The sequence below is a fragment of the Cryptomeria japonica genome, chromosome 1 (assembly GCF_030272615.1).
Source record: "Cryptomeria japonica chromosome 1, Sugi_1.0, whole genome shotgun sequence".
In the NCBI taxonomy this organism is placed as follows: Eukaryota; Viridiplantae; Streptophyta; class Pinopsida; order Cupressales; family Cupressaceae; genus Cryptomeria; species Cryptomeria japonica.
In genome coordinates, this window is record NC_081405.1 from 546,156,782 (window position 1) to 546,180,298 (window position 23,517).

The following is a 23,517-nucleotide window of genomic DNA, read 5'->3' on the forward strand; positions in this document are numbered from 1 at the left end:
AAACACGATCCGGAGTCATGATGACATTTTGATCAACATCCCTAACCTGTCTTGTATTCGGATCAAAGTGATCCGCTACTGCAAGTACAAATTTTGGACCATGAGCTACAACTGGGAAGGATGCATATTTATGCAGCTCAGATTTGATCAGGTTTGTTAGGCGGGCATGAGCTTTCTCAACTCGGTCAATAAACTCCTGCATACTGACATGTCCAATTTCTGTATCTTTTATCTCCCTGATGTTTGAGTCTACTAAACTTTCTGGGTACAAATTCAAGTACTTATCATACTTGTACTTCATCTTTTTTGTTGATGTTTTACCCAGAGAAGATTCCAACTAGCTCAAGGAAGGCTCTGATTTGTCATGAGAGGGCTTTGACATTTGCAAATGACTGCATTCAATACTGAGGATTAGCTTCTTTGATAGTTTTCATCATCAATAAAATCAACTTTTATCAATTGGATTGAAAAATCGGACTCAGAATAAGCTTGGGAGTAAAACTGCAAAAATAGTAGGTCGGGGAAAAAAGTTCGATCTGCACCTTAGGATAAAAAAATTGCACATCGGACTTTAAAGTTCGATATGTGAGGATAAAACATCTTTTCTTGCATATCGGACTTTAAAGTCCGATGTGCAAATAGGGAAAAAATCATTAGCACATTGGACTTTAAAGTCCTATGTGCTCATAGGTAAAACATTTGGTAAACCTGCACATCGGACTTTAAAGTCTGATGTGCAGATTGGGGAAGGGCAATCAATTGACATGTTGGGTTTTAAAACCCGACATGTCAATCAGACATTCTCCTCTTCGCATTTCGGATTTTAAAGTTCGATATGCAAAGTTGACACTCCTACATATCGGACTTTAAAATCCGATATGCGGAGAGATTTTCGCATAGTTAGCCTGCATATTGGGCTTTAAAACCCGACATGTAGGCTAGGGGAAAGAAAGGTTAAAAAGGGTAATTGGATTTTAAAGTCTGATTACCCTTTTAAGATGATGACTAAGCAAAAAACAAAAACGAAGGTGGAAAGAGAAGGGAAAGTGCATAAAACAAATGAAAACCTGAAATAAAATAAAAAATCCTACCTCAATCTGCCATGGTGAGAGAAAAAATCAATGGAGACCAGATAAATCCACAAGGCCAACAAGCAAAAATGAAGGAGAAAAGAGGAGGCACGCGCATAGGGGAAAAACAAATAATAATGAAGAAATAAACCCTAAAACTTAATAAATAAACTCCTAAATTAGCAATTAATGCGACATTAATTACTAATCACACAGTCCATGTTGGACATTAAAGTCCGATATGCAGGAATAAACCTTTGCAAGTCGCAATTTAAAGTCTTACATGCAACTTTTAACTAGACAACCCGCAGATCGGACTTTAAAGTCTGAACTGCAGGGGAAGGATTACCTGCAGGTCAGACTTTAAAGTCTGACATGCAGGTTTGAATATCAAACCTTTGCAAATCAGACTTTAAAGTCCAATGTGCAATTCCTTTGAAACAGAAGGAACCCTACAGGTTGATCTTAAACACTTAGAAAACAATAAAAAGAAAAACAAAAAGCAAAAATGATCTAACCGACGAAGTCAATCAAGCTCTCCCGGAGGTCATAAGGTATGAAATGGACCAGTTTTGTAGGTCTGCCTCATGATTTTGGCCGCACTGAAATTGAGGACAACAAACTCACATCATTCTTGAGCAATCATCAGTGAAGATCATAAAATATTTGTCACCTTGAATACTTTTAGTCCTTATTGGTCCATAGAGGTCTGTATGAACCAAATCTAACAGATGTTCTGCTGAAAAATTTTTGCTCTTGAAAGTTGAGAATGTCATCTTTCCCAACTGACATTCCTTACATAGAGCATTAACCGGTTTGTCCAACTGAGGCAAACCTCTCACTGTTTTGGACTTACTCATTTTAACAATGTTATCAAAATTTATATAACAAAATCTCCTATGCCAATGCCAACTATCATCTACTTTAGCAATTAAATAAAGTTGCTGACTTTAGGATTTAGGTGAAACAAGTTACCTTAGTTTGCTTTCCGGTTGCAATCAATTCACCTTTGCTCCCATAGATTTTACACATACCATTCTTAAACTCCAATGGGTATCCTTTGTCATTGAGTTGAGCAACACTCAAAAGATTTTGCTTTAGTCCTTCAACCCAGTAGACATCATCTGCATTGCTATTTCCATTAAGAGAAATAGTTCCCTTACCTTTAACCATGCAGGGTGAGTCATTACCAAATCTCACAACTTCACCATCAAATTCCTTCAAAGAAAGAAATTTGCTCCGGTCACCGGTCATGTGATGTGAACAACCACTACCAATGATCCAATCATCATAATTATCCATGCGAGAAACTTAAGCCTTATGATCAGATGTCTCCTCTTTAATGGCTACAAAGACGATGTCTTCATTAACATCACCCTCAGATTCCTCATCAGTGATACCACCATAAACTGCAATAAGACAATCTCTTTTGCCTTTTCCCTTGTACTTTTTGAACTTCTCTCGCTTATGCTCATTATCACCATTAGGACAATTAGCTGCAATGTGTCCAATCTTGTTGCATGCAAAACATTCCAAATATAATTTACCTCTGTACTTACCAGTACCTCTGGGCAACTGCTTGGCCAACAATGCTTCAAGTTCAACCAAACTATCTTCATCATCAACTTCTCTGCTGGATCTAGATTCATAACTGTGACTGACATCTCTACTTTTCCTCATAGATGGGTTCGAAATTGAAGCTCTAAATGTAGACTCGAATTTTTGAACGCTACCATCATAACTATTTAATTCAAAAGCAGTAAGCTTACCAATGATGGAGTCAAGGGTTACCTTAGTTTTGTCAATCGACTTTAGCTCTTGAATGGCTGCAACTTGGATAGCGTAGAACAATAGTAGGGTTCTCAACATCTTACTAATCATTGTGGCATCTTCCACTTTACCACCAACACTCTTGATCTCACCAACTATCTCTTTTATCCTTTGACCATACTATTGGATATTCTTACCTTCAACCATCCGCATGTCATCAAACTTTCCTCTTAGACTCTCTTCCTTGGCAATCTTCACATGTTCATCACTGCTATGTTTCTTCCATACCTCATATGTAGTCTCCAAACCATGGACATCAACATACTCTAGATCAGACATAGAACTGATAACAGCCTCCAGTGCTTGATTGTTTTCTTGTTGCTCTTTCTTTTGATCATTAGTCATAATCCCACTAGGTGCAACATATTGAGTACCAACATGTTCCTAGTATTGACTTCTTAGACTTAATATATATTTTCATTCTATCACTCCATATTCTGTAGTTCTCTCTATTAAACTTCAGACCTTCCTTCATCATGTTCTAAAAGATCTTTACCTCAAGCTGTTAGGCTTAGACCTTAGAGGACCTAAGAAGCTCTGATACCAATTGATGGTATGATGAAAGAATAAGGATTCGATCAACTACTGAGAGGGGTGGGGGGGTGAATCAATAGATAGAAAAACTTATATAAACTTTCACCAATCTCAGAATCAACCTCTCAAAGCAAACTATAAACTGACAAGTTAAACCACTGAACTACAAATGCAATATCATTGTCAAGGTAAACCGGTTGACTGTTACAACAGATTAATAGTAAACAAATTGAAACTCACAAACATCCAAATACTTTACTGACATAAGTAAAACCTCATTTCAGATTGTTGTCGATTAACATAACATATCAAAAGTGGATTAAGCAGTTAAGCAATTCAACCATAGTAAACATAACCACAAAAACATTCACCACTTGACACAATATTTTTGACGTGGAAAACCAAATGGAAAAACCACGGTAAGATGGGACTCACAAGTTAACTATCTGAACTCTTCTAAAGTTCGCCCTATTAGGAGTCAAGCCTGTTAAAGCTTTTACAAAAAGTCCTCTTAAGAACAGATCCTGTTAGGGACCACCCAGTTAAGGGATTGAATATAATGCCCTATTAGAAGCTGTAGACGTATAAATCTAGCCACTTTCCTAAGTGAATATTTAATATTCATTTTAAACCCCATTCTTCCTATTAATTAAATTTTTATTTAATTAGTTCCTTCATATTCATCTATTTGATTAAATAAATTACTCAATTTATTTAATTAAGTTCACCTAAGCCTTTTCTAGCCTTTAATTAAATAAATCACTCTATTTAATTAATTCCCCTTTCCCCATTTTAATTAAATTGATCCTTGCAAATAAATAAATCTAATTTATTTATTTAAATCCCCCACTTGTATTTATGCAAGTTGCATCTATTTGATTGAAATAAATTTTATTTTAATTAAAATCATTTTCCCCCCACTTGCATTTTCTTACATCTCCCACTTGCCTCTTTAACTCCTTCTAGATTCTTCTAATCACTTCCAATTTAGCCTAATCCATCTCCTAATTATTGTCACATTCCTAAGCAAAGAGAAGTCACTTCTCAAAGCCTCCAAAGTCTTTGAAAATCATTAAAGGCTTTATGTCCTCAACAAGTTAAGCCTCCAAAGTCTTCCAAACCATTTAAGGCTCTTACATAACCATTAATGGTTAACTAAACCTTCTTGCATGATTAGAGACTTTCTCTCTAACTCAACCCTCATCTAACCCAAGGGTCTCATCAAACATTCATAGATTTAACCTTGGTTATCTCTTTAACCCTTGCACAAGAGTTTACCCCTTGGGTAAAAGCTTTATCCAATGGATAACCCTAACCTAACCTTAACCCTTACCTCCTAAGGTAACCTTCATGTATTCTCAAGCATTTAATTCTTCTTTCATCTCCTCTCAAGCAACCTCTTGTTGACAATTGTCACCATTTCATGGGCGAGAATTGTGAACATGGATTGATTAACTTTCAATCCTGGACCTTATTAAGATTATCCAATATTGACCATCCATTGCCCTATTTTTCCTATAAATAGAGCTCTCATTCTCTCATAGTGATATAGAAATCTTTGTGTATCAAACTTATAGTCATTTTTCTAGTGATATAGAAGTTTCAGGCATCAAAACTTATAGTCTAATTACTAAGCATTTTAGCCTCTCTTTGATAAATTATCTTAAGAAGCATTTATAAGCATTCTAATATCATAGAATATCCATGTTAGACTAGTATATCATTGCTAGGATAATTAGTTAATCTTATCATCATCTTTATGCTATCTTAATCATCATAGATTCAATAGCATACATATCTAGGAATGCATTCCTTCATAATAATCAAACATCACTCGTTCTTGGAGTTGTCATTCCTAAGTCACTTTTCTCAGTGATATGAGAGAAAAGGCATTGACTTTAGGGATCCTGTGAGATAGAGAACAATGGGACACCCCTTGGGAAGTTGAGCTATTTCAATATAGTTGCTATAACTTGCACCAAGAGTCTCATTGGTGTGTGGGCCTTTTTGAATTAGACTTTTACATTTCTGTTGCCCTCATTTTCCGCACACATTTTTGGCGCCCATTGTGGGGCACATCCCCATAAATCATATCATTTTTGATGCAAGATCAAGATTACATGCACACAGGAATGCTGCTTTAGTGCATTGGGAGATTTCATTAGCGCATTCGGGGCAAACAATAGCACTTTCGGTGTACTGTTTAGCGCATCAGACCCTTTCCCTAGTGCATTTAAACTCTCCGTTAGTGCATAGCAGTTTGGTTTCTTTCCTGCACAATTGGACAACAATGTAGCACATTCGGTAACCAGTGTAGTGCATAGGAGACTTTCTATAGCGCATCCGCGACTTTCTGTAGTGCTTCTATGCAGAAGCTCAACGTGTGACCTTGTTAGAAACTAGAAAAACATAATTTGTAACAGAAGTACAAATTAGGCTTGGATAAGCTCACCTTAGAGTTAAAAATTTTCACTAACTGTTTGTTGCAAGTTACTAATCTTTGTTGGCAAGTTGAAGGAGTTTACTTAGGCATTTAATTATTTTTGTTTCTAACTTTTTGGTTAGTTTAAAAATAGTTCATTTTCATGCTGGTTAAAAAGAACTACAAACTCACTTCCTTTTTGTTGGTTAAAAAGAACTACAAACTCACTTCCTTTGGCCAGTTAAAAAGAACAACAAACTTGCTTTTTCAGTTTACAAAGGGTAAAAAGAATCACATTTTCCTTTGGTCCATAAAATGAACTCATTTTCATTTTGCAAAGGATAAAAAGAACCTCACTTATTATTTTGTGCAAAGAAAAGGAGTTTTTCATTTCGCGACTTTCCTTTTGTTGACCAACATCACGATTTATTTTGTTGACTAGGATTCCACTTTCTTAGATAGAAAACATTTTTCTATGAAGAGTTAAAAAAAAATACCATGCTTTTTGGAGCAACATCTCCAAATAGAACGTTAGAAAATCATTGCTTTGAAGGTTAAAAATAACACTTGTTTGCTTTATCTTGAAAGTGGAAGGTATATGCTCTCTCCTTAATTGGGTGACCAAAAATCCAAACCACTCTTATAAGATTTCTTTACTTCAAGCATTTTAAATCCTTTAGCAGGCCTGTCCTCCCGAGTTGCTCTTAGAGCGCCATTAATGGCCAGTGAGAGGGGAATGACCTAAGTGGGAAACAACTTTATCGCCAAGTGTTCCAACCCACTATAATCAAATGTGGAGGCTGATGAAAGTCCCCTTTAATGGTTTTTCTCAGCGATTATCCTTCTCCTAGTATCTTTAAGATATGTAAAGCCTTTGTTCTAAAGGTTGGGAAGCCTCTTGAGGGAGTTTATCACTGAAGACCGAATGAAAGCCTGATTAAAAACCTTAGCATTAGAAGCTTTGAGCCGAGTCAGTAACCAGACATCTTCAATATCATAGTGCAAGGGTGGGGAAAAATCCGCCCCCAAGATCACTCACCATATATCTCCAAAGATAACTACTCAATTGTGAAGCAATTCACTTTGAGTTAATTTCTGGCAAAAGGAAAAAAAAAATGGGCACCCCCTATGGGGTGACAAGGCTATTTGAGCTAACAAAGTATCAAGACTAGTGGGCTATGATATTGTTGATGACCCTTGAATAAAGAGTCTACTTGATTTGTCTTATTTGTTATCTAAACCGGTGAAAACATTGGGGATTTGAACACATCCTCACAGAACATACACTACTTGTTTAGCATAGGTAAAAATTGTTATCTCTTCTATATGCCGTGTTTTCAAGTTATTTTTTAGAAAATCATCCATCAAAATCACAATTGTTAGTTTTCAAAACAACAAAAAACAAAGAAATCAGGACAGTTAGGGCATAGGAGCAACATCCTAGCGTGTAGAAACCATTCTATAGTGCATTTGAACCAAACCTTAGTGCTTTCACCAGTCAAATTAGTGTATAACCAGTATCATACTGGTGAAATTTCCAGTAGCACTTTCCAGCATCAGTCTAGCACATTTAGACATTAGCGTAGCACATTTAAGACATATCATAGCACTTTCAGTCCAAACAACAACACATAATCAGGACATATTAGCGCATAACCCATCCAGAACAATCAGTTTCAAACATTCTAAGACAATGCATAGGAGAGACAACATAGCACATAGAGAGCTTTTTGTAGCACATCTTGAACATTCTTTAGTGCCTTCAGTCTTTGTCTTAGCGCATGATCAAAACTAGGAAAAATAGAGAGCAAATCAGGTACCTTGGGAGAATTTTATCGATAGTTTGACATACCCTTTCAAGTCCTTTAGCAAACTTAGCAGTCAAACTTTGAATCCGATCATCAGTGAGAAAATTTCCAATAAAAAAAATTCTCTTAGAACGAGTTTTTCAAATCATCAACTAGATTAAGCTAAGACTTCATCCAAAAAATCAGGAAGTATCAGAAACAATGATCAAAGTTTCACCATCCAACAGATTCTATCAAAAACAAATACCTAGTTTAATCCTTAAGTTATCAAATCAAGTTTCCATATCAGGAGACTTTATCCATATAATTTGACACACTTTGTCATAGAGGCAAATCTAACTAAACCTCTACTTGATAAGGTAAATTTGAGTATTCAAACAAAGTATCCAAATCCAACATCAACGTCAACCTTTGATCATTCGTGTATGACCACTCCTCATATTTTGAGAAGAACAAGTCTTCATCACAAAAATAAGTTGAAGAAGAGACAACTTAGTTCTAAGGAACTTGTGAGAAGGAATAAATTTCTCTATATCAATCATCAAATCTTTGCATCACATCGCGCATTCTTGCGTCACATGCGATTGTATATCCAAGGCAAAACAAATGAGTTTGACAAGGAACCTTTGAGAAGTAGGGATTACATTCAGAAAGCAGCATTCAACCAATGCCTAAATCATGGAGGAAGGATCAACCCTGCTTTATTCCCATAGTTCTGTATCACATATAACGAAGCTCGACCTGAACTGCCAACACCACCCATAACTCCCATAGAAGATGAAGAATTCATCACGGTAGAAATTTACTAAATGCTCGTTGTCACTTGATCTTAGAGAAACAAACAAAGAGAATCACAACCAGATTCAAGTATGGGTCGTAGATTATCCAACCCTTTTGATGAGTATGTCAATATGGGCAAAATAAAGATCATAGAAGAACTTCTCCAAGAATGTCAAGAAAATCCATCATTCCAAAGGCTCATTGAAAGACTTATTGAAGCAGACAAGGACAAATATCTACTCATGCTAACTAGCAAAGGATTTAAACTTCCTGAAGATTTCGATACCAAAAACTTAAGGAATATAGACGAAAGAATTTTAAGAACAAGGTCTAGAAATTATGCCTATCAAGACCAACAAAGAGAAGAAGAAACACATGACTAGGAAAACATACACGAGCAAGACAACACCCATGAACACAACCATGCCTGCAATCGAGACAATCTTAATGAGAGAGAGGAATCTCTCCCTCAAAGTACAAATGCGCCCATGGTTGCTCTTACACAACAAATCCAAATGCTGTAAAGACAAATACAGGACATGCAACAAGGAACCATGGTGCAATACTCCTTGGATGAGATTTTCCCTTATCCTTTTGACAGGAGATTGAACATGGTACCTTTTCCCCCAATTCAGATATACCAAAGCATGACAAGTACGATGGTAAAAGTGATCCCTGTGATCATGTTTGGGAATTTTGTACCATAAGCCTAGAGTTTTCTCACGATGACACTTACTCAATGAGACTATTCCCAAGAAGTTTGGGAGGGAAAACCATGGAGTGGTTGTCTAAACTCACACCTCCCATCAGATTATTTGATGAGTTGGTAAACAAATTTATCACACAATACTCCTATAAAATTCAACACGCAATCACCATGTTGGATGTGTGTAACACCAAACAAATGAACAATAAAACATTCATGGTGTTTCTTCAGTGGTAGAGACACATGGTTTCAAGATATCCTTGAGATGTGCCTAAAAAGAAAAAGATGGAGATCTTTATCGATAATCTAAATAGTGAGATAAGTTATTAACTCAAATTCCAATGCATACCATCTTTTGCCAAGTTAATAGAAAAAAAAATCCAAGTGGAGGAAGCCTGCATGAAGAAAGGAACATTGAAGTTCTTTAAGGAAGGAGTTAACTCGTCTAACACTAACCCCTTTAACAATCAAAACAACAACAACACTTTAGAAAAATCTAGATTTTGGACATGGAACAAAAACATTATTAATGATGGGATAGTCAATGCTAATAATGTGAAGTCCAAACAACCAGTGTTGGCTTTATCAGGTAACCCACCATCCAAAAAAAAAAAAAAAGTGTTAATCAAGGCACTGACACTTATCCGCAAAATACCAATCAAGGAGCTTCAACATCGAACACCAACAACACTAACCAAGGCAACAACACTAACCGAGAGAATAATGCAAACCAAAGAGGCAACACCAATGCTTTCCTGTATAGACGCATCTACACACCATTAGGACAAACCTTATAATCAACATTTTGAGAACTCTTGGTGAATAAGATCATCATATTGCAAGCTATAAACAACTTTGAACCCCATGTCAAACCACCTTGGTGGAATGCCTCACATTTTTGTGATTTTCATCGAAACAAAGGACATCACACAAATGATTGCACGAGGCTTCAAAACATCATTTAGGACATGATCGATAGAGGTGATTTAACAGTTGATGGTCACAAAACAAATGGTCACCATGACGCCTTTAAAAAACCTCTTCTGAATTACAACAAGGGAGGAGCTTCAACATCAAATGATACCAGATGAGCTCGTATAAATCACTTATACAATAACACCATCAATCACATATCGATAGATGACAACCAAATAAATGTCATAAACATCAAGGACAAACAAGAACATGCGTCGATCAATGTTGTAACTAGAGCACAAAAATACATCTTGAAAGGGAATACATCAACATTCACAACTATCCCCAAGACTCAATATAGCTTGGTTGATCAACTATAGAGGACTCCCACTCAGATATCCATACTTGAGTTTCTCAAACTCTCACCAAAATACAAAGATATCTTAGAGAAATCAATCGTCGAAATAAACATTCCTAAAGATCTGGACATTGATAGATTCCAAGCCATGGTGGCTCATATGTCAAGGCCTCATAACCTTACCTTTTTCGAACACGATGATGTCTCCTTGAATCATTTGCATAACACTCCACTCCATATCAAAGTCTTAGTCTATAAACTGTTGGCATTTGTGTAGAGTTTGATGACATGATGGGATTATATGTTGTCATTGATGTCAATATGTTGAAGTATGAACCGGTATATTGAAGTAAGCAAACTGACAAGTGAACCGGTATGATGGGATGAAATGGTATATGCAATACAAAAAGTAAACCGGTATGTTGGAGTGTGAACCAGTATATGCAAATGTGAACCGGTATATGCAAAGTTTGTATCAGGGTTTCATTTGATATGACTATCAATTGGTAGTCTCAACTTCAGGGTTTCTGGTTGATGCATTCCAAGTCTATGTGATTCGACCGACAACATCCTATGATGAGTTAGCATTGAAATGAAGATTAGATCACATTTCCATGTCAACCTTGTGCGCGTGAAGAATCTCCTTGAGGATCTTGCATGAAGAAGATTGATTCTATCTACCTTGGGAATGAGCGAAATCTCAGTAAATGATGGAGAGCACATGATGGGTTATCAGCTTCTAGAAGCGGTGATGAATGGACAATGAAGAATGTCTTAAGATTTATTCAAGATTGTTTTACCCTATGTAATGTGTTTAAATGACCAGGATTGGACCGACTATATTGTTAACCTAGATGCTTAGGGTTTTAGGTTTTGGCTACCGACCTAATTGTTGTCTATAAGGTCGATGATGAATTTTGTTTGAAGTTGTTGGCAAATGAATGTATGTGAAGTGATTCTTGCCAGACCGAAGAAGTGAGTAGAGATCTGTAGAGTGTGATTGCAAATGTAAAGGAACTAAAGTGGATCTGCCTTGGCATTAAGTGTTGTTATTAGATCAGTGTATTACCTATTGACTTCTAACCATTTCAGCAGATGGAAAATCCCTTTACCGAGTAGCTTTAACAGGCTTTTTGTAAATCCTTTAATAGGTGACTCAAAATCATTGAGTTCTTCAAATCCTCTTACAAGGTAACCTTTAACAGGGTTTTAACCTCTAACCAAGTATTTACCCATCCCTTAACCGGGTGATCCCTAGCAAGATCGGTTCCTAGCAGAACCAGTTGTAGATTCTTTAACCAGACTAGGCCCCTAACTTCAGAAGAGTTCAAGAACAACTTGTGGGTATTCATCCCCACCGTGGTTTTTCCTAGTTGGGTTTCCACGTGAAAAATTAGTGTGTTATGTGTGATGCTTTTTCATGTGATGTCTTAGTGTTTTCCGTTAAGCGATAATGCAAGCTAATCCAATGGTCATTGTATTTCTGGTGTATTACTTGCTTAAGCATATGGGTGAAGTTGAGATGAGATAATAGGTTTTGAGAAGATCTAGATGTTATTGGTTTATGTCTTTTATAGTCCTATCGTGTTTTACTGGTAGTACCTTGATTTAGTTCGGTGATATTGTTTACCAGTTAGTGCAGTCTTTGCAGTTTAAGTTGTTTAAGAAGTTTTTGTCTATACTGGTTCACCCCTCCCCTCTTAGTATCTATTGGGTATTTATTGTTCATCATTATTCATCATAAATATTGAGTAAAAAGAGTGTTAATAGATGGAGGACCTGGTCTCAATATCTGTACTTTAAATCTTATCTGTGCATTGGGCTTCTCTGAACAGTCTATTGATCCAAACAAGAAGATCAACATCAAAGCCTATGATGATGAAGAGAGGTCATCCAAAGGAACAGTGATACTACCTATTCAGGTAGGATGAATACAAAAGGACACCATGTGTCAAGTCTTAGATATAGACTTAACATACAATATTCTATTGGGTCATCCTTGGATACGTGAAATGCAAGTAGTACCTTTGACATACCATTAGTGTATCAAATTCCCATACAATGGATAGGAAATTTTTATATCTACAAATAATAACCATTTTCAGCATTGCAATGCTATGGGGGCAGCTCAAGACAACCTGGTTCCACACATCAGGGAGGCCCAAACTTCCTCAGCATTTGATCATCATCAAGATAAACTCAAGTCTTTATCCATAGACTTCAAACAAAAGATAAAAATCAAAGGTCAAGGCATGGGGGAGTACTCTTTTGAACCCTTGTGTCTCTTGAAATTTCCAACATAACCAAAATCTTATGGAAAACCTTCTGCATCAACACATCAAGCAACATAGCCCATCACCAAATTTGATGGCAAATTTATCCAATTGGGCACACTAGCAAATGAATTAGAAGAGAAAGACATCCTTAGTTGGCTATACAAGGATGAAGAAGAAGTCAGAGCTGCTACCATAGAGGTGGTCATACCGACACAACAATATGGAAAAGGATTATGGATCATGCAATAGATGGGATACAATGACAAAGGACCTATAGGCAAGCATCAAGAAGGCATTACAAAACCTCCACAACTTCCTTCATAATTTGCATGAGACAAAACAAGATTGGGATATGGGCAACATGTACGACCTAGGCAAAAGCAAAATAAATATCAAAAACCTTAGTGGAGAGAAAAGAAGAAATATAATGAAAAATCATGGCAAGAGGCACTACAGCAAGCAACATAAATGACAAGGAAAGAGCAAGAACATTAGGAAAATGATAAATGACAAGAGGAAATAGCCATTCAAAGGGAAGAAGCCTCTTATAAGAAAGTGCATCATGTGCAAGAACCTGATCAAACCAAGGTAGAGCCACCACCTAAAGAAAGAACTACTCATCGAAGGGAAACAATGTATTAACAAATAAAAAGGGTACAAGTAGGATTCGATTCCGAATCAGAAAAAAATACAAGACTAATACCAATTGTTAAAGATATTTTCTCACCATATAACATACCTATTAGAAGCAACAAGATACTCTAGGACTGTAATTCTAAAACTGATTCTAATGAATATGAATGGGGTAGCTGTTTAGATGTTACAAAAGACATTGAGGTAGATACCATCCACTCATACACACCCCTTTCTCAGGAGGGACAAGGCGCATAGTCTCGACCACTTGAATTTGGATCATGACATATCTACAAGGCTAGTGAGAATGAGTAGCGACAATACGAATAAGGATACATCGAAGATGATACCATCAAACACCTTGACAATATCATTAACCTAACCAGCATCCCAAACAACTATATTGATGCCTATATCATGACACTTACCGCAACTGATCTCAACCCACCAAATGACTCCTTACTACTCGTATATCCTGATCTCATAGACTGGGAAGAACATGAACACCATGATATACCAATTTTCCCAGATGATGAATCCATTGTCTAGTATCTATGTTCAATCAAACCGGAAACATGCTCTACCAAAAAAAAAATAATGACATCTGCAATCAGGGAGTGCCAAGTCTCTCAGTCACAAAAATGAAAGAAACAAGGGATCTAATGTTGAAAACCAGTCAATGGCAATATTAGATCACAAAAAAGTAAAAATAAAGGATGCATCTGTAGGTGAAAACCTTTTTGAGGCACCTAAAGATGGGAGACTTGACACTCTTCCTGAACCTTATCAAGAGAGGTCACCCATATTGATTGAGCCAACTTAATCAATAAACATTGATACTGAAGCAATAGTCAAAACCATACACCTAGTAGAATCACTGACAAAAGAAGAACAACTAGATTTTATCAAATTCTTCAAGGAAAAGAAAATCAATTTTGCTTGGTCTTATGCAAATATGCTTGAAATAAATCTGAACCTGATCATGCCTCATTTATCCATCGCTCTAGGAGCTAAGCCAGTCAAATAGAAATTACGAAAGATGAATCCACATGTGGCATTATTGGTCAAAGTTAAACTAAATAAGTTATTAAACGTTGGATTCATCAGACCTATAGACTATGTTGAATGGATTTGAAACATTGTACCAGTTTCAAAACCTGACGGAAGCATTAAAATATGCACATATTTTAGAGATGTCAACAAAACATGTCCAAAGGACGACTTTCCTTTGCCAAGCATCAACATAATTGTGGATATAACAATAGGCCACACAATGTTATCATTAATGGATAGTTTCTCTGGCTATAATCAAATCTAAATTTCTCCAGAGGATCAAGATAAAATTGCGTTCACCTGTCCATGGGGAACGTATTGTTGGAACATCATGCCTTTTGCCTTGAAAAATGCTGGGGCCACTTATCAAAGAGCCATGATGACAATCTTCCACGATATGATGCATACCTTCATGGAAGACTATGTGGATAATTTACTAGCTAAATCATTCACCCAGGCAGAACATTTGGGCATATTACATAAAATATTTCAAAGATTGAAGAAATTCAAGGTCAAGACTAAACCCTAAGAAGTGTGTCTTTGGGGTCACATCAGGCAAACTATTTGTAAAGCGGAAAATCGCGATCGAACCCTAGTTGCTCTCCCCTCTTCCAACTCCAAGGAGAGAGAAGGGGGATTCACTAGGGTTGATGGTTTTCACTTAGGGGAGAGACTTTACATTCAAAAGAGGGGTTGAAACCCACAAGATCCAATCCCACACAATGCAAGATTGGATGCTAAATGTGTTTCAAGGGGTTAAGACAGCAAGGCTACCCTCTTTTGTAAAGAATGTTGATAGGAATATTAAGCTAGGAATGCATAGAAAGTGACAAAGATTCGCTTTATAAACTAAGATAGGGATATAGGATGAAGCTGCGGACCTAGAATTAGCAGTAAAATGTCGATACGGTGCTGTCCTGCAAATTTGAGCAAAAGTTGTTGGGACGATGGCGCCTGGCGCCACGGTCCTCCGAAAAATCCGCGAAACGAAGGGGGATCTGTTCGTCTCTGCACAAGGATTCCAGATCTTCAATTTCAGCCGTGTACCTGCAACCTACACATAGAAAAGCGAAGACGATTGGGGGGTTAGGGATTAGGGGTTTGCCATTAGGTCAAACCCCGGTTTTGGAATTAACCAAGAAATGAGCAAGAGCTGTAAATATAAATGACTGTAAAACAAGTACTAATACCTTGTTGTAAGGATGTTTGTATCCTTATGTGCGAAGGTATAGATGTTGTATGTTGTATGTTGTATGTAGCATGTAGTATGTGATCTCCTCTTCAATGGTTGAATCCTTGACTTGAATGCAACACTTAGCCTTGAATGGAGACTTGAAATGACCAATTGCTTGAAGGAATGCTTGAATGCTTGAATGCTTGAGTATAGTTTCCACGCCTTTTTCCATCATATCGAATGAAAGAGGAAAATGTAGTTTATATACTTGTCAATTAGGGCTGATAGACTGATTTTCCCGACCTTAGGCCGACTAGGAAAGTTTATTTTCCAAATTGCAAACAAAAAGACCCGAAGTCCAAAGGAGACCGGGCCCAAAATAGGACCCAGGGACCAGGGCGCTGGGCGCTCTGGTCCCACCTCCCGGGACAGCAGGGTGCAAGGAGGTTCAGGCCAGGGTGCTTGAAAAATGCAGTTTTCAGTGTCGTAATCAGGTTTCGGGGTCTCCATTCAGGTTGCGTGTTGCGTCGCCATCGTGAAGACCGAAATGCAGTCGAAATTGCAAGTGTCGCAATTTTAGGACGCTACACTATTAGGCTACATTGTGTCAGAAAAGGGCATTGAAGTAGATCCAGCGAAGGTGTAGGCCATCATGGAGATGCCACCTCCCAGGAACATTAGCCAACTCAGATCTTTGCAAGGATGGTTGCAATCCATCCGGCGATTTATGGCCCAACTAGTAGATAAATGTCTACCATTCAATCATCTACTCCACAAGAACATAACTTTCAAATGGGAAGACAAATGTGCAAAATCATTTCACCAACTTAAGCAATATCTAATGAATCCACCAGTTTTGGTACCACCAATAGCAGGCAAGCTGCTCATTCTCTTCATGTCAATAATTGAAGTATCATTGGGGGCATTGCTAGCACAAGAAGATCCAGAAGGTAGGAAACGAGCTATATATTACATCAGCAGAACTTTAAACGGATGTGAGCTAAATTATACATTCATTGAGAAGGCTTGTTTAGCTGTGGTGTTCGCCTCTCAAAAGTTCTGCCACTACATGCTAGCTCACACAATCAAGCTAGTAGCAAAAATTGATCCTGTCAAGTATTTACTCAACAAAGCAGCCCTTACAGGCCGATTGGCTAAGTGGGTCATGATTGTTAGTGAGTTTGATATCCAATACACAGAAATTCAGGCAATCAAAGGATAGGTAATTGCAGATCAACTGGATGAAGCACCGCTACCAGATCAACAACCAATGCAGGTGGAATTTACAGACATGGATGTACTCACTGTCACACCCAAACAATGGACCTTGTACTTTGATGAATCCTATACACAATTTGGATCAGGTGCCGAGCATCTTGTTCATCACTCCAAAAGGGCACACAATTCTACGATCTTATAGACTGATGTTTCCATGCACCAACAACATCACTAAATATGAAGCCCTGGTAACAGGAATCGAAATAATTTTTGAATGGAGAATCACATAATTGAGAGTCTATGGGGATTCTCAATTAGTCATCAATCAGATCAACGATGAATATCAGACAAAGGATGATAAGCTAATGCCCTATAAGAGAATGGTGGATGATTTCAAACAATAATTTCTACACATCACCTTTGAGAAAATACCAAGATTGGACAACAGAGCTGCCGATGCAATGGCCACTATCGCTTCACTGCTACAAATTTTAGAGAAACAGAGTCATTATGAGTTCCCGGTAGAGAAATTATTTTCCCCAGCATATGACAATTCTGCATCCCAAGTCATCTATGCCTTAACCGGTTCGGACTCCCCTCTATACGGGACAATTTATGATTATCTTAAGAACAATACCCTTCCATTCAACCTGTCTTGTAACAAAAAATGCAACTTTATTCGGCAAGGCACCCATTATACCTTAACCATTGACACACTTTACCGTTGAGGTCTAGATGGTACTCTTCTTCGATGCCTCGATCATAACAAATTTGACTCTGCCTTACACGAGCTTCATGAGGGTATCTACAGTACGCATTCAAGTGGCCTTACTCTTTCTAAGAAACTTATAAGAATGGGATATTACTGGCTGACAATGGAGAAAGAGTCTTATCAATTTGCAAAGGAATGTCCTAAGTGCCAAATTCATGGCATTCTTATCCATGCACCAGCATAGGAGCTGCAATCATTCACCACATCTTGGCCTTTCTATCAATGGGGACTTGATTTAGTAGGGAAAACTCATCCTTCTTCTTCAAATGGACATAAGTTCATTATCACTACAACAAAGTATATTGAAGCAGTCCCGATGACCACTATAGCTGGAAAACAGATCGCCTCATTTATTCTCAATTATCTCATTTGCAAATATGGCATTCCCAGTTCCATTATCATAGGCAATGGGCGTACTTTCAAAAATCAAGACGTACAAGAGCTATGTGAAAGATTCAAAATCCAACATCACTTCTCCACACCTTACTACCCACAGGAGAATGGTCAAGAAGAAGCATCAAATAAAACACTTCTGAAAATCCTCAAGAAAATAGTAAATGATGTGGGTAAGGATTGGCATGTACAACTTAATTCAACACTTTGGGCATACATGAATAGTATCCGCACACCTACAGGGGCTACACCATATTCATTGGTGTACGAATTAGAGGAAATTCTACCTCTTGAGGTAGAAATTCCATCTCTCAGAGTATCTTTGAAGGGCCTCATACCAGATGAGGAAAATCGGGTAAACAGGTTGCATGAACTAGAGCTTCTTGATGAAAAATGTCAAGATTCCTATGACCATCTCAAGGCATACTAGCAGTGAATATTAGAAGCTATAATCATAAAGTCATTCCAAGGGATTTCAAATTTGTTGATCTTGTACTAAAAGAAAATTTGAAAAATCAACAAGAGTGAGAAAAGAAGGGGAAGTTTGAACCTAACTGGTTGGGTCCTTTTGTCATCCTATCAGCCTACATATCATGGGCATATTAGTTAACAACTTCAGAAGGGGACGTGCTCGATGAACCAACCAACAACATCCATCTGAAGAATTTCTACACTTGAGTCGTCCAATGCACGGAAAAAGCGAAAAATACAAAAACAAAAATAAAAAAACAAAAATACAAAAAAACCAAAAAATAAAAAAAGTGCAATAAAAACAAGTAGTGAAAACCTAGCAACAGGCACTATTTGTGAGAGACCATCTCCTCTATCTATCAGTACTTATATATTTGATCCAAGTCTCAGCTAATGGCCATCGCCCAACACTTATTCGCGCAACATTATCCCGGACATACTTAGCGTAGTCATTGTCCTTGATTATCCAAAAATGCTTATCCATAGCATATCCCACCATGGCTTGGTGATCAACGTATATGTCCACATCGATAGATATCTGTGACTAGGGAAAACATTCCTCTCACTTTAAGCATTTTCGACAACAAACAACAAGGATCGTAGCATGCTAAATAATACTAATGTCAACAATTGCTCATCAAGCTAGAAAACAAGACCATTATCCAACTTCAACTTTAACACATACATGATGGATGATTTTCTGAATTATGATTTGTTAACATATGGCATGAAGTTTTGACTATTTTGTATCTTAATCATTAGATCTCCTAAGCTACTCAAGGATGCATCGAGCTAGAGAAAGCAACGAAGGAAATATGATTTTTTTTGGTTTTCTGTCTGTGAGGCAATCATTCGTACAGTGCAAATTTGTCTCAAGAAATGATTGGAAACATATCATTGAAGACATTTTCCACTTTGCACATACAAATGGTTAACTCTTGTCTGTTTTACGCAAGAAACACTCAGGTTGTCTTGGTTCAATTATACCTCGATGCTTGTGTTGTCTTGTAATATCAAACATCCATGTAAGTTTTACTTAGGTCATGATGGTTCAATTATATCATTATGCATGTATTAACTTCCAACATATCAAAAGATCAATGATGGAAACCACAAAATAGAGCACAAACAAGTGACTAAATAGGAATGACAATGACATAGTTAAAGTGATCATTTAGCTACATATCATTTAGTTGCATATCATTTAGCTGCATATCATTTTAAATCTTGCATTAATCATTATCATACATCTCATTTTCAAGATACATCTCACATCATTATCATTATCATACATCTCATTTTCAAGATACATCTCATAAATCAAAGTAATCAATGCAAATGTGTCATCACATTCTCATCACATCATCATCATAGAATCATCATATCAATGCATCTCATCAATCATCATAAAAAAAACATCACATGTGGATCAGAGAAAATCAGTGCCATGTATTATATCTAAAAAATGGTCGAAATGTACAAGGGATATCATGTCTGTCAAAATACAACAAAATGATCAAAATACATCAGAGATAGGTCTCTCAGGTATGGCTATCTCCTGAGGTCGGTGGTCTTGTAGTAGATGTCTTATCCCCTGGATTTCCACTAGGTGGATCATGTTGGGAAGGCCCCATAATACCTCTGCTCTTTGTCCTTGTATGATTGCTGCCAGATTGACTAGATGCCACTGCAAACATAGCTAGAAGCTCTGTGCTCTCTAGGGACCACCTCCTCGTATAAATGCCTGTAATACTCAGCCTCCTTGGCCGTGTACCATATCTCCATCAGTGTGTCCCGCATCGGGGCACCAACTATCACTCTCTCTAATCTATCAGCAAGATCCTCTACCTAGCCCCGATGCTCTCTCTGTATCCTGCTTTGCCATAATCTATGTAATCTAGCATTGTTGTGCTAACACCTATGCCTACAGCTCCTGTACTGTGACCTATAGTGTTCTGATATGTGAATCATGTTGATGGGTGGGTACCCTAATCTGAACGGGTACTTGTGTCATGGTCCCACCCACACCCGTCCCTATCTGAGGTGTCGGTGGAGGTAGAACATCAGATATCCTCCTCTAGATAGGTCATCTAACATCCTCTATCCCACCCATCACCGCTAGCACTATAGCTACCCTACCAACCCCATCAACACCAAGAACCAGCCCTCATCCTCTATCTAATCCACCACCACCTCTATCTCCCCCTCTCCCTCTATCTAATCCACCTCGACCACCTCGACCACCTCCTCCACCACCTCCACCACCATCTCCACCTCCCTCTCCTACCTCCTCTCCCTCCTCATCTCTCTATCTATCTCCCCCTCACCTCTATGGTTGCTCATCTTCATCATCAAAGGCAGACAACATCTCTGTCGGATCAGATATACGTGCCACTGTATGTGCCACGAAGTAAGCTGAAAAATCCCCTGTCATCCCAACATCCACAACCCCAGCCCCATAATCCCAGAGTTGTCTTGCCAGCATCATATACTCCTCCACCGCTACTACACTATCTAAAGTGGGTCCCCACTCTGGCACATCCTATCACCGATGAGCATATAAACATGCTCCATGTGGCATCCCCTATTGTCTACCATACTGCCACTGAACATGGTTGTGCAAGAATCACTCAATAATAAAGGGCATCCACTCGATCAGGTACCTCAACATATAAACATAGGGCATCTCTAGCTCATCCTCCGCCCACACCTCGCAATCCATATATGGTCTCCAAAGGATTGTATCAATATCATTCAATGCTCTTCGCCAATGCTCTAGTTTTCCTAGCTTATGCTGGACAACTACACCTATATAACCATAAACATACGCTTGACCAACTGGCCTATCCCTATCTGCAAGCGGTCTCGACACAATAACATGCTCCCAGGCCCACACCTATAATAATGTCACCCCAGTTGACAAACTAGTATATCCCAGATATACCACCTGGTGAAGCTCTCTATACATATGGGCCAACATACAAGACCCCCATGAAAACTTGTGTCCCTACATCACCATGTCCTCTAGCACCAGTCTTCATCCCATGGCTAGTCCCTTCGACCTACGGTCGAGACACATAAATCCACCAATGAACCCTACTAGTACAAATGATAGTGAAGCGTAGCCAAAACCCAGAAACTCCTGCCATGGGATCTCATACCCATTGATCTAATCATCCTGAAAGATGCGATGGAGAGCCTCTGTCCCACCCTCCTCTATCTTCTCATACAGAAACATGGCCACAACTATAGGAATCTGTAGAATTTGGTAACAGTCCTCTGGTGTGACTGTTATCTCTCTCGTAGCTAAGTGGAAGGTGTTTGTATCACTGTGCCACCTCTCTGCCAAAGCTATCAACAAACCCCGGTTAATGATATACCGAGGCATGTCTAGTAAAGAGGACAACCCACATCTCTCAATCACATCTTTGTTAGCCTGTGGTAAGCGCGAAATCAATGACCATGGTCTCAGAAACCACTGTTGAGATTGAAGCACACCAAGTTGTTCCTGCAAAGCAACAAGTGTCCCTCATCAGTTCCCAAATCTATCCAATCAAAGAAAAAACAAATTGAAACAATGAAGCATCCAAGACCCATATCACAAATTTGAACCATATCAAAAATCAAGACCCATATCAAAAATCTGGCCCATATCAAAAATCGAAGACCCATATCGAGAAAGTAGCATCAAAAATCCATAACGCAAGTATCAAATTAGGACTCATATCGGAAGCAACATCAAAAACCCATATCAAAAGCAACATCCAAGACCCATATTATAAGCATCAAATCAAACCCATATCGAGAAATCACAAATCTGAACCATATCGAAAATCAAGACCCATATCGAAAATCTGACCCATATCAAAAATGAAAGACCCATCTCGAGAAAGTAATCAAAGATCCATATTGCAAGCATCAATTCAGGAATCATATCGGAAATAAAGAATCGAGACTCATATCAGACATTAACTCAAAAGGTAAACATCAAAAATCTATAATGCAAGCAATCAAATCAGGACTCATAATGCAAGCAACATCAAGACCCATATCGAAAGCAACATAAAAAATCCATATCGCAAGCAATTAAATTAGGACTCATAACACAAGCATCAAATCAAGACTCATAATGCAAGCAACATGAGGACCCATATCAAAAGCATCAATTCAGGAATCATATCGAAAATCAAGAATCAAGACTCATATCAAACATTAACTCAAAATGCAAACATCAAAGATCCATATCAAACTCAAAATTAGGATCCACATCAAAAATCAATCAGCTTGACAGCAATTCATATTGGCAACAAGACTCAGATCATCCTACACCAGCATATCAGAAATCAAACATCATCACAAAGAAGGACTCACATTGGCTCAGAAACCATAATAGAACAATCAACAAACACATATCAACATCTACGACATCCATCTAATATATTCGACTCACGACGCATTCTTCAAAATCCCTTTTTCATCAACTTTGGACTCTACACGCTAAACTAGGGCTCCTAAGCGCTAAGTTGCTACTCATGCGCTATCCTTTTTTATCAATGCACTAGAAATCACACTCTACGTGCTAAATCCCCCCATACGCTAACTGGTACTACCAATGCACTACCCTGTCAACCCCATGCACTAAACTACCCAACGTGCTACCCAATCTATCCTCTGTGCCTTTATGCAGACCCTATGCGCTAGAACTCTCTACATGCTAACCTATCCTCCTTGCGCGCTACCAAATGCTACTCAGACACTAAACTACCTAGGTTAACCCTATGTGCTAACAAGTCTATCGTATGCACTGCACGACCTAACCTATGCGCTAACCTGACAAATTTCGACCAAAAAAATTGAAAAACGTGCTCAAAATAAGAAAAATTAAAAAAAAATGAGGAGAGATTTCAATCACGTACTGATGGGCCATAGGTGGTGGGTCTCCAGTGTCGCCTGATGTGCTCAAATTGGTGTGAAGCATACGGAACCAACATCTTCGTTAGAGCTCAAATGTCACAATCACAAAGAGACAAGTGTGCAAATGATATTTTTACAATCACTTTTTACCTTTTATGGGGTAAAATCAACAAGGTTAATAAGTGGGGCA